The sequence below is a fragment of the Nanorana parkeri genome, unplaced genomic scaffold (assembly GCF_000935625.1).
Source record: "Nanorana parkeri isolate BGI_ZX_2015 unplaced genomic scaffold, ASM93562v1 scaffold159, whole genome shotgun sequence".
NCBI classification, from domain to species: domain Eukaryota; kingdom Metazoa; phylum Chordata; class Amphibia; order Anura; family Dicroglossidae; genus Nanorana; species Nanorana parkeri.
Window position 1 is genome coordinate 419,290 of NW_017306427.1, and position 13,815 is coordinate 433,104.

At 42.0% G+C, this 13,815-nt stretch overlaps 1 long non-coding RNA gene across 1 annotated transcript; it reads right to left on the reverse strand.

The window, feature by feature from the left end:
- Positions 1–7,978: 7,978 nt before the first annotated feature.
- On the reverse strand, positions 7,979–11,323 carry LOC108785401. Its single transcript, XR_001941129.1, has 3 exons — positions 11,241–11,323; positions 9,735–9,736; positions 7,979–7,989 (listed from the first exon to the last, which is right to left on the reverse strand). It is a non-coding gene; the product is annotated as an uncharacterized LOC108785401 (long non-coding RNA).
- Between the last annotated feature and the right edge of the window lie 2,492 nt (positions 11,324–13,815).

Consider the following 13,815-nt stretch of genomic DNA (forward strand, 5'->3'; position numbering starts at 1 on the left):
TTCTCGAGCGAATATTATAAGTGTTTTTCTGAAGTCCTGTCCCTGTACATGCTCCCTTTGTATAATGAGGCTGTATCTTCCGGTTCCTTTCCCTCGGAGATGCTTAAAGCCATAATTGTGGCCCTGCCAAAACCTGGGAAAGACCCTACTCATCCACAAAACTTCAGACCCATATCCCTCCTCAACTCGGACATCAAGATATATGCGAAATTAATAGCTAATCGCCTACTGTCCCTAACACCATCTATTATCCATCCTGACCAAGTGGGCTTTGTGGCAGGGAGGCAGGCCCCCGATGGGACACGCAGGATGATTGACCTGATAGGCTGTGCGGGGGGTTCTCGTGCGCCTTCTCTGCTCCTAGCATTGGACGTGGAGAAGGCGTTCGATAGGATTCAGTGGGAATACCTAGCCATTACCCTACAGAGATTCGGACTGGAGGGTTCTATTTTGTCTGCTATACTAGCGCTTTATTCTAAACCTACCGCTCAGGTGCTCTCATCGGGGATGTTATCGCAAACGTTTGGGATCACGAATGGCACACGCCAGGGTTGCCCTCTGTCGCCCATTATATTTTCCCTGCTAATAGAGCCGTTAGCTATAGCTATTAGACAAAACCCTGATATTCATGGTATAGTAGTCGCTGGCGGTGAACATAAGCTGGGTTTATTCGCGGATGACATTGTACTTACCTTATCCTCTCCAACCACCTCGCTGGCAGCGGCTATGAAGGTTCTTACTTCCTTTGGAGCGGTATCATACTATAAAGTGAATGAGGGGAAGTCACAACTCCTCGCTATTAGCATACCCCAAAAGATGAAGAAGGCCCTCCAAACGCGGTTTCCCTTTGCTTGGGCGACTGATTGTATTACATACCTTGGTATCGCCCTCACTCCTGCGGTGACCACCTTATGTAAACACAATTATGAGCCTCTCTTGCTGCAGGTCCAGCGGGACCTAAATTCGCTCAAGCAATTTGAACTGTCTTGGATGGGCAGGGTGGCGGCATTTAAAATGAGTATCCTTCCAAAAATATTATATTATTTCCGCACCCTCCCCATCCCTATCACTAACAACTTTTTTATCCGCCTCCAATATGTAGTTAACTCCTACATATGGCTAGGGAAAAGGGGCAGAATTGCTAAATCTGTACTATGGAGGCATAAGCTGGTGGGGGGCTTGGGCCTTCCCAACCTGAAGGACTACTATAGGGCTTCAGTCCTCACGCAGCTACGGACGTGGCTGAGGAGAGACTCCTGCAAATGATGGTATGGACTGGAGAGCTCCATGGTGCCTGGAGATCTACTGGCATGCCTAGTGGCTGCAACTATGAAACCCAAGATGATGGTATCCTGGGGGATGATGTGTCGGAGAAGCGATGGGTCCCCGTAGGGCTTACACTCACCAGATGCCGGGAGGGAGTATGATGCACTCCCCCCTTTGTTGGAGAGATTGCGGGTTCTGTGGGTAACATCATACATGTATTCTGGACCTGTAAAAGTATTAAAAGCTATTGAGGTATGATTTTCCGCTATCTTGCCTCCTTTACCGGCATCTTGGTCTCTCTGTCCCCCCAAATGGCTCTACTGAGCATAGGCGTTGATATTTATCCTCATAACCTTAGGACAGGGCAGGTGGTCCTGCACTTCCTTTTCACGGCCCGTCAGCTTATAGCCTCCAGTTGGAAACAGCCTTATGTACCTACCTTGCAGGAAACCATAGCACGGGTACAACTGAACTGCCAACATGAAAGGTTGGTAGATTTTAGGCTAAATACCCATTCACAATTCTGTTCTAAATGGAAAGACTGGATCTCATATACAGGCCCCTGAATAACCCATCATATACCCTCTATCCATAAGGTATGTAGTTATATTGGCTACCCTCATTACTGGTACCCCTGGATCCTGGTTTTAGCTGGAATAATTTAGTTCTTGTTTGTTTTGTTTCTTGTGTTTTATTGTTTCTCTATACCTACCGACTATACAATATGGTTTACTTTGCATAAGTTATCTTCAACTTCAATGCACAGGCAAATACTCGCTACTTGATGGAATGTTACAGCGATCACACCGAACAGATTTACTGTTAAGTCTGAAGGATAAGATGTGTTAATGTATCTGCTTGTTGATTCTATGAGTGTAAAATACAATGCTCTATATGCATTGAAACTAAATAAAAAAAAAAACTTAAAAGTTTTTTAAAAAAAACATTTTTGTGTTATTTTACATTTTTTTTTTATTTGTGACTATTTTTTTTAGCTTCTTTATTTTTTTATGCTTTTTTATGCAGTACGTAATCCATCTTGCAGCCCCTACAACTATAACATGACAAGCCAGATCCCAGGTATTCTTTCTCCTACTCTGTATTGTGTTCTGTAGTTCCCACACTGCTTCCTTGTGATGTGGACCTTGCCCATTGGCTGTCAGAAGGGCCCATCACAGGGTTCTACAGCATTTACAATGAGGTCATATGAGGGGTGGGCACAAAAAAAGTCAGTAAAAGCAGTGAAGAGAACAAAGAACAGGCTCTGATCTATTACAGTCCCCGTAAGGTCCTGCAGCATTCAGTAGTGATGCCATGCAAGGGGTACACATAGACCGGAAGAGATTGGAGAGAAGCTTGAGGCCCATCACAGGATTCTGCATCATTCAACAATGTTGTCGTGCGAGGGGTAGAACAAGACCAGTTTGTTGGACTGGTTAAAGGAAAGTAGCTTCAGCACTGGAGATCATGTTACAGAATTAGTGTGGTGTTTTTGTTGAAGCTCTTGTGGTCCGGTCTCCTAGACACAAATTTTTTTCTTTTGGGTGGCAGGGCTAGTGACTATGCTAATGATTGTAACATGCTACTAAAAGCTTTTCAGATTTTTTTAAATGAAAAGATATGGTGTTGAAAGACCCTGTCTGACATCAACCTGGCTGAAAGAAACGCTGGCACAGTCATGAAAATCTGAGATTTTAATTTACATCTGTGGAAAAACTAAAACCAAGTGAATACTTGCTAAAATGTTTTTTTTTTTAAATAATTCTAGAAATGCTACCATCTACCGAGAGGCAAGAGGGTCATTAATGTCACTTTTGAATGCACCTTATTTTAGGTCTGCAGATTGACTATTATCTGGCTTACAGTGGCATTGCAGTGATGTCTTCTTGAAAGGTATTGATTTTTAGGAATCAGACAATGTGCCTCTTCTTGCTCCTTTGACTTTGATTGAATTTCTACAGCTTATTTTTCCAAATGAAATAAAAAATGTAATACTAAGAAATACATTTCCATGTGTTTTTTCTTTAACTGCTATAAAATAAATTTCTTTTGCTTCCAGGCAAGTAAAATAACTAAGTAGAAGGATGTATTTCTTATGCTCGTGTAAAGTAAGAATATATCACTTTTCTGACAGTTAGTACATATTACACCAACTGATGTTATGTCTTCCCAATATTCCAAAACGTTTTTCATATTTGAAAAGGTGGTTTCTACAGTAGCTGTAGATTGATCACAATATGGTTTCTTGGTAATTATAAGATATAAAGTTTTCACCTTCACTTTTTACATTATTTTGAAAGCAATGCACTGTCTGTGTAATTAACCCTCTGTGATCACAATGGTATTTATTTCACAACAGCAATAAATCAACCTGGCTAAGTTACGGGTTACCTTTTTAAAAAAAAAATGCTCATATGTTGGCATGGAATGGAGAGCTTGAAGACAAATCATAGACTTCTGATAAATGATTTATCTTAGGCCCCTTCATAGCTCATTTGCTTGATGAGTGTCTGTCATTTAAAAAAGAAAGCTGCGAGCAAGTATAAAGTATAGCTACCTACAGGTGGCTACACATACCGGCAGCAGCTTTTATTCCGCCCTGCTATGCTGCAATCCCAGACCTTTCTGAATGGTCTTTCAGATAGCATCTAAGCTTGTTAGTCCTCCCCACCCACCAAATTCCTTTTGGCCCATCACTGTCATGGTCTGCTTTATTAACCAATAGGAATGTGTGTGAGGTGGGAGGGCAGGGGCAAATTCTGTCACTACCAGGAAGTGCTGGAGCTTTGCACGTTCAAAACACCCTTACATTAGGCCGTAGCTGAAGGAAATAAAAGCTGCTGTTAGTATGTGCAGAAACTGCTGGGTGGTTGCACTTCATACTTGCTAGCATATGGTTGCTTTAACTCTAATGATATATATCAAAGCAAGTGACTTTTCACTGAACACTGGACATGCATAAGACACTATTAGTCAAGATGCATCCTTCAGTAACTAAACTTTCAATGAGTATTGACGTGTAGGTAGTTCCCTCACAAGTAGTTAACAGTGTCAGGACAGCCTAGGTGGCTGTGAGGAGAAGTAGGTCAGTGATTTTTTTTTAAGCATGTAAATCTTTATTGGGTTTTACAAAATACCATACAAAATGCAACTGTTAGATGAAATAGATTAAGCATATACGTATACAGACAGGTTGCCAGCCGGCTCCCTGATTATTTCCATCTTTGTAATAATATAACATCTTATACTATAATTCAAATCAAACATTGAAAGCAAATGTTCACATATTCTAAAAATGGGTGATCTTATATTATAGATCACTAATTGAAATAATTGAAATAAAATTGACAAGTTAACCCAGGTTCGGAGGAGTCGGGAAGGAATGGTTACAAGTGGAAGGTATCCCCATGTTGCGTGTTTTGTCATTGAGGATGATCCTCATGTGATAGGATGTAATAGATGGGTTGGAGTGGTGGAGACAATGAGGGAGGAGGGGGATGAGGAGGAGGGGTCCTGTATTACCTGGAATAGGCAGTAAAAGGGGGTTAGCGACCCTAAGTGTGGATGTAACCGTGACATAAAATTAAACTTTCCCAAAATCCCTGGATGTTGGGGCATTGCCAAAAAAGGTGAGTTAGATCAGGCCGGGGAGTCTGACATTTAGGGCAGGCTTGAAGCCATGCAGAATGTGGACGTGTGGGACCAAAGTTGAAGGCACAGTAAGCCCTGTTAATTAATTTAAATTGTATTTCTCTCCACTGTTCGCTACGTATATTTTTGCACACTGCGTGCCAGCTCCTGAGCATCAGGTCGTAGGTATCTTCAGGGGATAGTTGTAAAAGTGTGGCCCACTTGTGAGCATAGCAGGGTAACTTTGAGGCTGTGTCCCCCGGGGAAGGGCGAAGTATAGAGTATGCCCGAGAGAGAGAGATTTTTTGTGATGAATGTGCCATCAGCTTAGAGAAAGAGGAGTTGGTGTCTGGGCGTGCAGGGAGGTGTATATGGGTTCTGAGGAAGGAGGTGATCTGACCATATTGAAGAAAGTGATCCTGGGTCAGTTGACGAGATGCTATCAATTCTGTTAGAGTCCTGCATTCTCCCTGGGGATTCAAAAGGTCCTGTAGTGTCCGAATACCTTGGACATGCCAGGTTTTATAGATGCCCATGGGGAATGCAGGAGAAGACAGAATGGGCATGAGTGGGGTTGTTGTTCCAGGGAGTTTACAGTTTTCGTATCTCCCTCCATGAAATTACTAATGAGGACATTCTGTTTAATTGATGGTGGTAGTTTTTGTAAGGGTGTGTGTAATACTCCTGCAAGGGACCACGGATGCACCAAACGCTGCTCCAATCCTGTGTTAGAGTAATGTTCAGTATTGTGCGACCAGTCTCGCACCTGCCGGGGGAGGCATGCTAAATTATATAGTCGTATGTCTGGTACGTTCGCCCCTAATTGGGACTTAGGGTTTTGGAGCGTACGCAGTGCAATCCTTGGCTTCTTGTTCCGCCAAATGAATGTGGTGAAGGCCCTATTGAGCAAGCGGATGTCAGTGTGTTTGAGCAGGAGAGGTAGTGTTTGGAGAGGGTAGAGAAGTCGTGGGAAGCTAATCATTCTCAGTAGAGAATTCCACGGTCAACTGTTAATGGTATTATAACAAAGTGGAAGCAACTGAGAACAACAGCAACTCAGCCACGAAGTGGTAGGCCACGTAAAATGACAGAGTGGGGTCAGCGCTTGCTGAAGCACACAGTGCACAGAAGTCGCCAACTGTCTGCAGAGTCAATAGCTACAGACCTCCCATCTTCGTGTGACCTTCAGATTGGCACAACAACAGTGCATAGAGAGCTTCATGGAATGTGTTTACATGGCCGAGCAGCTGCATCCAAGCCTTACATCACCAAGTGCAATGCAAATCGTTGGACGCAGTGGTGTAAAGCACGCCACGACTGGACTCTAGAGAAGTGGAGACATGTTCTCTGGAGTGACCAATCACGCTTCTCTGTCTGGCAATCCCATTGAACGTGTCTGGGTTTGGTAGTTGCCAGGAGAACGGTACTTGCCTGACTGCATTGTGCCAAGTGTAAAGTTTGGTGGAGGGGCGATTATGGTGTGGGGTTGTTTTTCAGTAGTTGGGCTTGGCCCTTTAGTTCCAGTGAAGGGAACTCTTAATGGATCAGCATACCAAGACATTTTGGACAATTTCATGCTCCCAACTTTGTGGGAACAGTTTGGGGATGGCCTGATTTTTCATCTACCTGCTGATATTTGGAGGACAGTAACGATTTTCACGGTGTTGTCCCACCACCCCTGCACAAGAACTAATCATTGTGGCTTTTTGTTCATAAAGATTTGCCAATTTCTTTTATTCAACACAAAAAAACTTTTTACACAGTACCTTGTCCAGTATTACCATTCTTATCACCTCTATTTTAACTTTGACTAATCATTAAAAGTTAAGTTTTAACTATACCAACTGCGGCCGCTATTGCTGCTGAGTTCAAAAGTCTGAAAAAAGATTTTGAAATGATCGGGATAGGATCAAAACAAAGTGCAGTATTAATGAGGGTCTGAGAGCTAAAATGAAGTACAAAATAGTATACATTTATTAGTTTAAAATACTTGGTCTAAATTAATACACCAATTAACAACCACCTGTAATTATTTAAAATTGGTTATTGCAACAACCCTCACTCACACTCCCAAAACATGCACGCAAGGACTAGCTGATCAGCTTGATGAATGGTGCCGGTTTAACCTCAAGTTCATTGAGAAAAAACAGCGCTAAAAATATGAAAGTAATATGTAACTCAAATTATAATGCCGTGTGTCCTTTTTCCTTGAATATACAATATTTCCGTTTAGATCTTTCCAAGAGAACTTAAAGAATTGTAATCCCTGAGATGAATGGTGTAACAATTAATCACTTACATTCTGGCCACTGCTCTCTTGTTGTAGCAGGCAGACCACGGGACAAGTGATTTGGTCGGAGACTAATATTGGATACACGGACAATGTCCCGGCAAATTCAATTGAAGCACTTTCACCCGGAGTGTTAATTACACATGGAACAAAATATCAGCCAATGCAATGTGTAAAGTCACGAACAGAGTAGTACTCACAGGTGCTGGTTAATTTGCGGACGATTTGTCTCGGGAGATATAGATGTCTCGAATGCCTGTGATTACAAATGGTCTTCCGTAGTGGGGTTAATCCTTTTTACTTAGAAGAACTCTCAGAGTCTTGGAATGTTTTCTTGATCCATAATTTGAGATATTTCCAAACCTAAAGGCATGTACGCTTGTGGCAAATGTCATATCTGTCCACCTGTACATAAATCCAAACAATTTACAGATTCAGCAGGCACCACCAGCTTTGACATCCTTCACTTCATTAATTGTAATACCACCCAGGTGATCTATCAATTAGAATGCCCATGTAAAAAAATTATATATTTGTAAGACTAAACGTGAATTAAAAATAAGAATTGGTGAACATCTGAGAGACATAAGAAACAATGACAAAGAAAGCCCATTAGCAGAACATTTTACGAAATATCATGGAGGACAAACTACAGGGATAAAAATTAGGGGAATACATGCACTAAAATTACCAGCACGCAGGGGTGATTTCAATACGATTTTGCTCCAGAAAGAAAAAATTTGGATTTTCAAGTTAAATACGATGGTTTCATATGGACTTAATAATGAATGCAATCTACAAGTCTTCCTTTAATTCTTGTCCTGTACAATCCTATTCAGGAAATCCATGGTCTTTTCTTAGATTTGAGCTACCCTGCCCTTTTCTATGTCTTGTCACGACTACCAGCAAGATCACAGGGAATAGAGCTTTCACAGTTCAAACTGTTAAATGTTGGAACCAATGTAACAGAGGATTAATTTTCATCAATTCTTATTAATTATAAAAAACATTTGCTGTATTTAAATTTATTCCAATGCTGAATTCCCAAATATTGAATTTAATAATCAAATAATTTCATTTATCTTATTAATTATATCACATTATGCTATATACAAATTGCTCCTTAGACTAGAGGCTCTGTATTCATATAGTCAATTAGGGACCACATGGCCAGTTAAATATCATTCACCTAGGATTAAGGTTGATGTTTTAAGAATGCATGATAATACCGTTACTCACTCCATTTTAGCACCGAAGGGGTTAACAGCAACATAAGTGTTGAGGAAATAAAAACACTGAGTAATTGCCCCCTACCAACATCTGACGAAGCCCTGAGAAAGAAGGCGGGGCAAAACGCGTTATGGTAGATGACAACAAGCTGATTGACTGCCTGCATGTCAGGCTCTAAAACTTCCCGGCTTCAATCACTATACAGCGCAACTTTGTGACCAAAATCCCTTGGAAATATCTCAAATTATGGATCAAGAAAACATTCCAAGACTCTGAGAGTTCTTCTAAGTACAGAGGATTAACCCCACTACTGAAGACCATTTGTAATCACAGGCATTCAAAACATCTATATCTCCCAAGACAAATCGTCTGCAAATTAACCAGCACCCGTGAGTACTACTCTGTTCGTGACTTTACACATTTCATTGGTTGATATTTTCTTCCATGTGTAATTAACACTCCAGGTGAAAGTGCTTCGATTGAATTTGCCGGGACATTGTCCATGTAACCAATATTAGTCTCCGACCAAATCACTTGTCTCCTGGTCTGCCTGCTACAACCCGAGAGCAGTGGCCACAAATGTAACTGATTAATTGTTACACCATTCATCTAAGGGATTACAATTCTTTAAGTTCTCTTGGAAAGATCTAAACAGAAATATTGTATATTCAAGGAAAAAGGACACACGGCATTATAATTTGAGTTACATATTACTTTAATTTTTTTAGCGCTGTTTTTTCTCAATGAACTTGAGTTTAGACCGGCACCATTCATCATACTGATCAGCTTGCGTGCATGTTTTGGGACTGTGAGTGAGGGTTGTTGCAATAACCAATTTTAAATAATTACAGGTGGTTGTTAATTGGTGTATCAAGTTAGATTGTAAACTAATACATTTATACTATTTTGTACTTCATTTTGGCTCTCAAACCCTCATTAATACTGCACTTTGTTTTGATCCTATCCCGATCATTTCAAAATCTTTTTTCTGTCTTGTTTAACAGTTGGGGGCTGTTTTTGAGAGTCATTTTGTCATTGAATTCACCCTAATTCAGGGTTCACTTAAAATTGAGTTTGGTACTCTGGGTACAAGCTCTCCCCTTTTTTTGATGAGTACAAAAGTCTAATGAACAGCCTCCCCATAATGCTCCCTCCAATCATCCGTTTACTCCTCCCACCTGTCATTTTTAGAAAAGCTCTTCTACTCCCACCAGTTCTTCTGCACAAATTGTGCCCTGCTGGCTTGACAAAGAGGCACAGCCTCAAAACATTATTCCTGAGTGCCGGGCGGCACGAGCTTCACTCGAGTAGCCGTCACGACTCAGCGTGGCCAGCTGAGCCGTTTCCACCACAGCATCACAGGATCGCTCAGCGCAAGTGACAGCCGCATATACAAATTGATTTCCACTCAGCAACTATGGAGCCACCGAATTTCATCTTCATTCATGGATCAAGTCTCCATACAACATTGAATAAAAGAAACACCTTTTACAAAACTGGACTATCATCCCAATCTTCATCAGGATGGCAATTATCATCACCATCCAACAGTGAGTGATTCCTTTTCCATTCTTTTTTCCATACCCATCACCATACGCTTCAAATAAAATTCTGTGATCTCTTTTAGGTAATAGCGCTCCTTTTGTTTTCCAATTGTTTTTTCTATGCACAGGGCTCCCCTCCCTGTTAAAGGAGACAGCTTATCAATTACTTTGACTAAAATCCCCACCACCAGTAGTGCTCTTAACACACTTTTTGTTTTGTTTCTGATTGCACAGCTAGCTCAGCACACTAAGGGCAAGGAGAGGCAACAGAAGAAGTTCTCCATTTTGTTATCCCGAACTGGAAACAGCCATACTAGGGAAGAACTAACTTGGAGGCCGCAGGAGGAAATGGGGACATTACAGAATAAAGAGAAATGGGTGAAGAACCTTTCAGATAGGGTTCTCACCCAGCCCGAGATGGATGTCCTTGCTAAAGGGTTATTTTTTTCCAATCACACCCAGAACCATCCTTGTAATGGATACTACCTCATCTACTGAGGCCTCAATCCACAGTAATAAAGTGCCACAGGGTGAGGCTGAACAACTTCGCCTAAAAGTGTCTGCAGCTCTGGCCAGTGCCAAACCACCTCCGTCAAACCTGACTACAGAAGAAAGGAGGACGGTTACATCCCCGAAGAAAGACAAGAGTATCACCATCCTGCCTGCAGATAAAGGAAAATGCATAGTTGTACTTAATACATCTGACTACGATGATAAGGTGACTGCACTTCTGAATGATAACAACACATATGATGCCCTAAGAAGGGACCCAACCAGTGGTTACAAGAAGAAAGCTATAGATCTACTTACAACAGCTGGAAAAGGACAAAGCCACTGATCGGGCTATGTATCATCGCCTCTACCCTGGTGTAGCCCCTCCGTGTATATATGGACTTCTGAAGATAAATAAGAATGGGACCCCTCTCAGGCCAATTGTCAGCAGCATAAACTCTGTGACTTATAACGTGGAAAAATACTTAGCCAGAGTCCTTGCCCCTTTGGTTGGAAATACACAACACCACATACAGAACTCTCAGGATTTCACAACCAAAATCAAGAACTTAATATTGGGCACAGAAGAAACAATGGTATCCTATGATGTCACATCCCTTTTCACCTGCATAACCACCACAGAGGCAATTGGAACAGTGAGAAAACGGTTACTACTAGACAACACCCTAGGCAGCAGAACAGAACTTGACCCAGATCAAGTGTGTGCCTTATTGGACCTTTGCATGAGTATCACCTATTTCAAGTACAAGTACAAGTTCTTCAGGCACAAACATGGCTGTGCCATGGGATCACCAGTTTCACCTATTATGGTGAACCTGTATATGGAGGAAGTAGAAAGCAAGGCCCTGACAACCTTCAAGGGTATTACACTCAGTCATTGGTTCAGATATGTGGATGACACTTGGGTTAAGATTCACAAACAAGAGTTACAGGCTTTCACTGACCATATCAACTCAGTGGATCACAACATCAGGTTTATGTGGGAAGATATGCAAAACAACAAACTGGCTTTCTTGGACTGTTTAGTAACAGTAGAAGAGGGAAGGAGGCTGGAAATAGAGGTCTACCAAAAACCAACACACACGGACCAGTACCTGCTACCACCACCACCCTCTAGACCACAAACTGGGAGTCATCATGACTCTACACCACCGGGCAGAGAAAATTCCCACCAAAACAGAGGCCAACACGAAGGAATTCAAACACCTCAGGGGGGGCCTTAAAACATGCAGGTATCCAGACTGGGCTTTTGTCAAAACAGAAAGAAGAGGAAAGAATGCCAAGAGTACCAGTGAGGTGAAAAGCATGACAAATGGAAGAATTTGGTCAACCCATATTTAGCTGGGGTGTCTGAGAAACTCAGATGGGTTTTTAAAAAACATCACATCCCTCTCTGCTTTAAACCCAGCAATACACTGAGGCAACAACTGGCTCACCCAAAAGACCCAACGCCAAAACACAAGATGAACAACATTGTGTATGCAGTCCAGTGCAGTGAGGAGTGCTCAGAATTGTATGTCGGTGAAACAAAACAGCAGCTACACCAGCGTATGGTACAGCATAGAAGAGCCAAACCCCTGGTCAGGATTCAGCAGTATAGCTACATCTAAAGGAAAAAGGTCACTCCTTTGAAGACAGTCAAGTACGCATCCTAGACAGGGAGGAGGACTGGTTTAAAAGAGGTGGGAAAGAGGCCATTTATGTAAAACTGTAGAAGCCAAGCTTGAATAGAGGTGGGGGACAGACAGACAAGCAGACAGTTCAGTAGGCATATAGTTATGCGACAGGTTAACTTGCAATCAAGCAGACAATTCAGTAGGCATATAGTTATGCGACAGGTTAACTTGTAGTCAAGCAGACAGTTGCATAGGCATATAGTTATGCGACAGGTTAACTTGTAGTCAAGCAGACAGTTGCATAGGCATATAGGTATGCGACAGGTTAACTTGTAGTCAAGCAGACAGTTGAATAGGCATATAGGTATGCAACAGGTTAACTTGTAGTCAAGCAGACAGTTGAATAGGCATATAGGTATGCTGTGGAGATCTCTCCACCATAACCATGTAGCTATGGTTGAAATACTTGCTGTTTGTGGCTCTCCCAGTAATGGGATAAGGTATCTGTAGCAACTCTCCTTCAGTGGTGGGTTCCTGGAGTAGCAGGGGCTGCTGGTTTGATCAGCGTCTTGCTTCAACAATAGTGGGACGCCGATCAAGCGGCTTTATGCCGACTACTCGGGTGAGTGGGCGGAGTCTCATGACGCGCCTGCCCAGTGACACCGACGGACCCCGTACGAGAGTGGGAGGAGTCTCGCGGTGCGCCTGCGCAGTGGTGCGTACGGATCGTTGTCCCGGCCGCGGGGTGATACGAGTATCACAGTTTCCGGTTAATAGTATATTATTTGATCAAGTGATTATCTCTAATGGGACGCGTCAAGGATGTCCGCTATCCCCGTTCCTATATATAATAGCTATGGAACACTTAGCGGTGGCTTTAAGAGCTAATCAAGAGATCAGAGGTGTGAAGATTGGTGGGCAATCTCATAAACTTGGTCTTTTTGCAAACAACCTTCTACTCTATATTTCAAATCTGAGAAGGGCTTTTCATTCTCTGCTAGAAGAATTAGAGAAGTTTTGGAGGTGGAGTAATTTTAAAGTGTATGTAGCGAAGTCACAATGCCTTGATGTTACTCTAGAAGCGGAGGAAAGTAAATTTGTGAGGGATAAGTATCCATTTAAATGAGACATTAAGCTATTTGGCCGTTAATATATTGCCTTGTGTAGATAAACTTTGTGAGAACAACTATTTATCTCTTCTGAAACTAGTTCAAAAGAGTTTGGAGCTCTGGGCCACTAAAAAACATTCATGGATGGGCCGGATGGCCCTAAAAAAATGTATATTTTGCCGCGTTTTCTTTTTTATATCATACACTACCCACTCATGTCCCTAGAGACTTCTTCCATTCATTGCACAGAACTCTGGTCCCTTACTTCTGGTTAAATAAGAAGGTCAGACATCAATATGACATATTAGTGAAATGTAAAAATGAGGGGTGAGTAGGTTTACCTCATATGGAATTATACAATATGGCAGCGGTTTTAAACTGTATGGTGGATTGGTTCCAAGGTGAAAAATTAAAGATATGGGTGTCAATAGAACAACATCTAACTCCTATACCTCTTACATCACTTTCATGGGTGAACCCTATTCATAGACCATCTTTAACCCCTTAGTGACCAGTGACATCCATAGTTCGTCACTGGCACCGGGCCCTTTAAACAGACTCTGTTTACAATTGTAAAGCTGACTGTCGGCTTTACAATAGAAGCGATCTGGCGACTC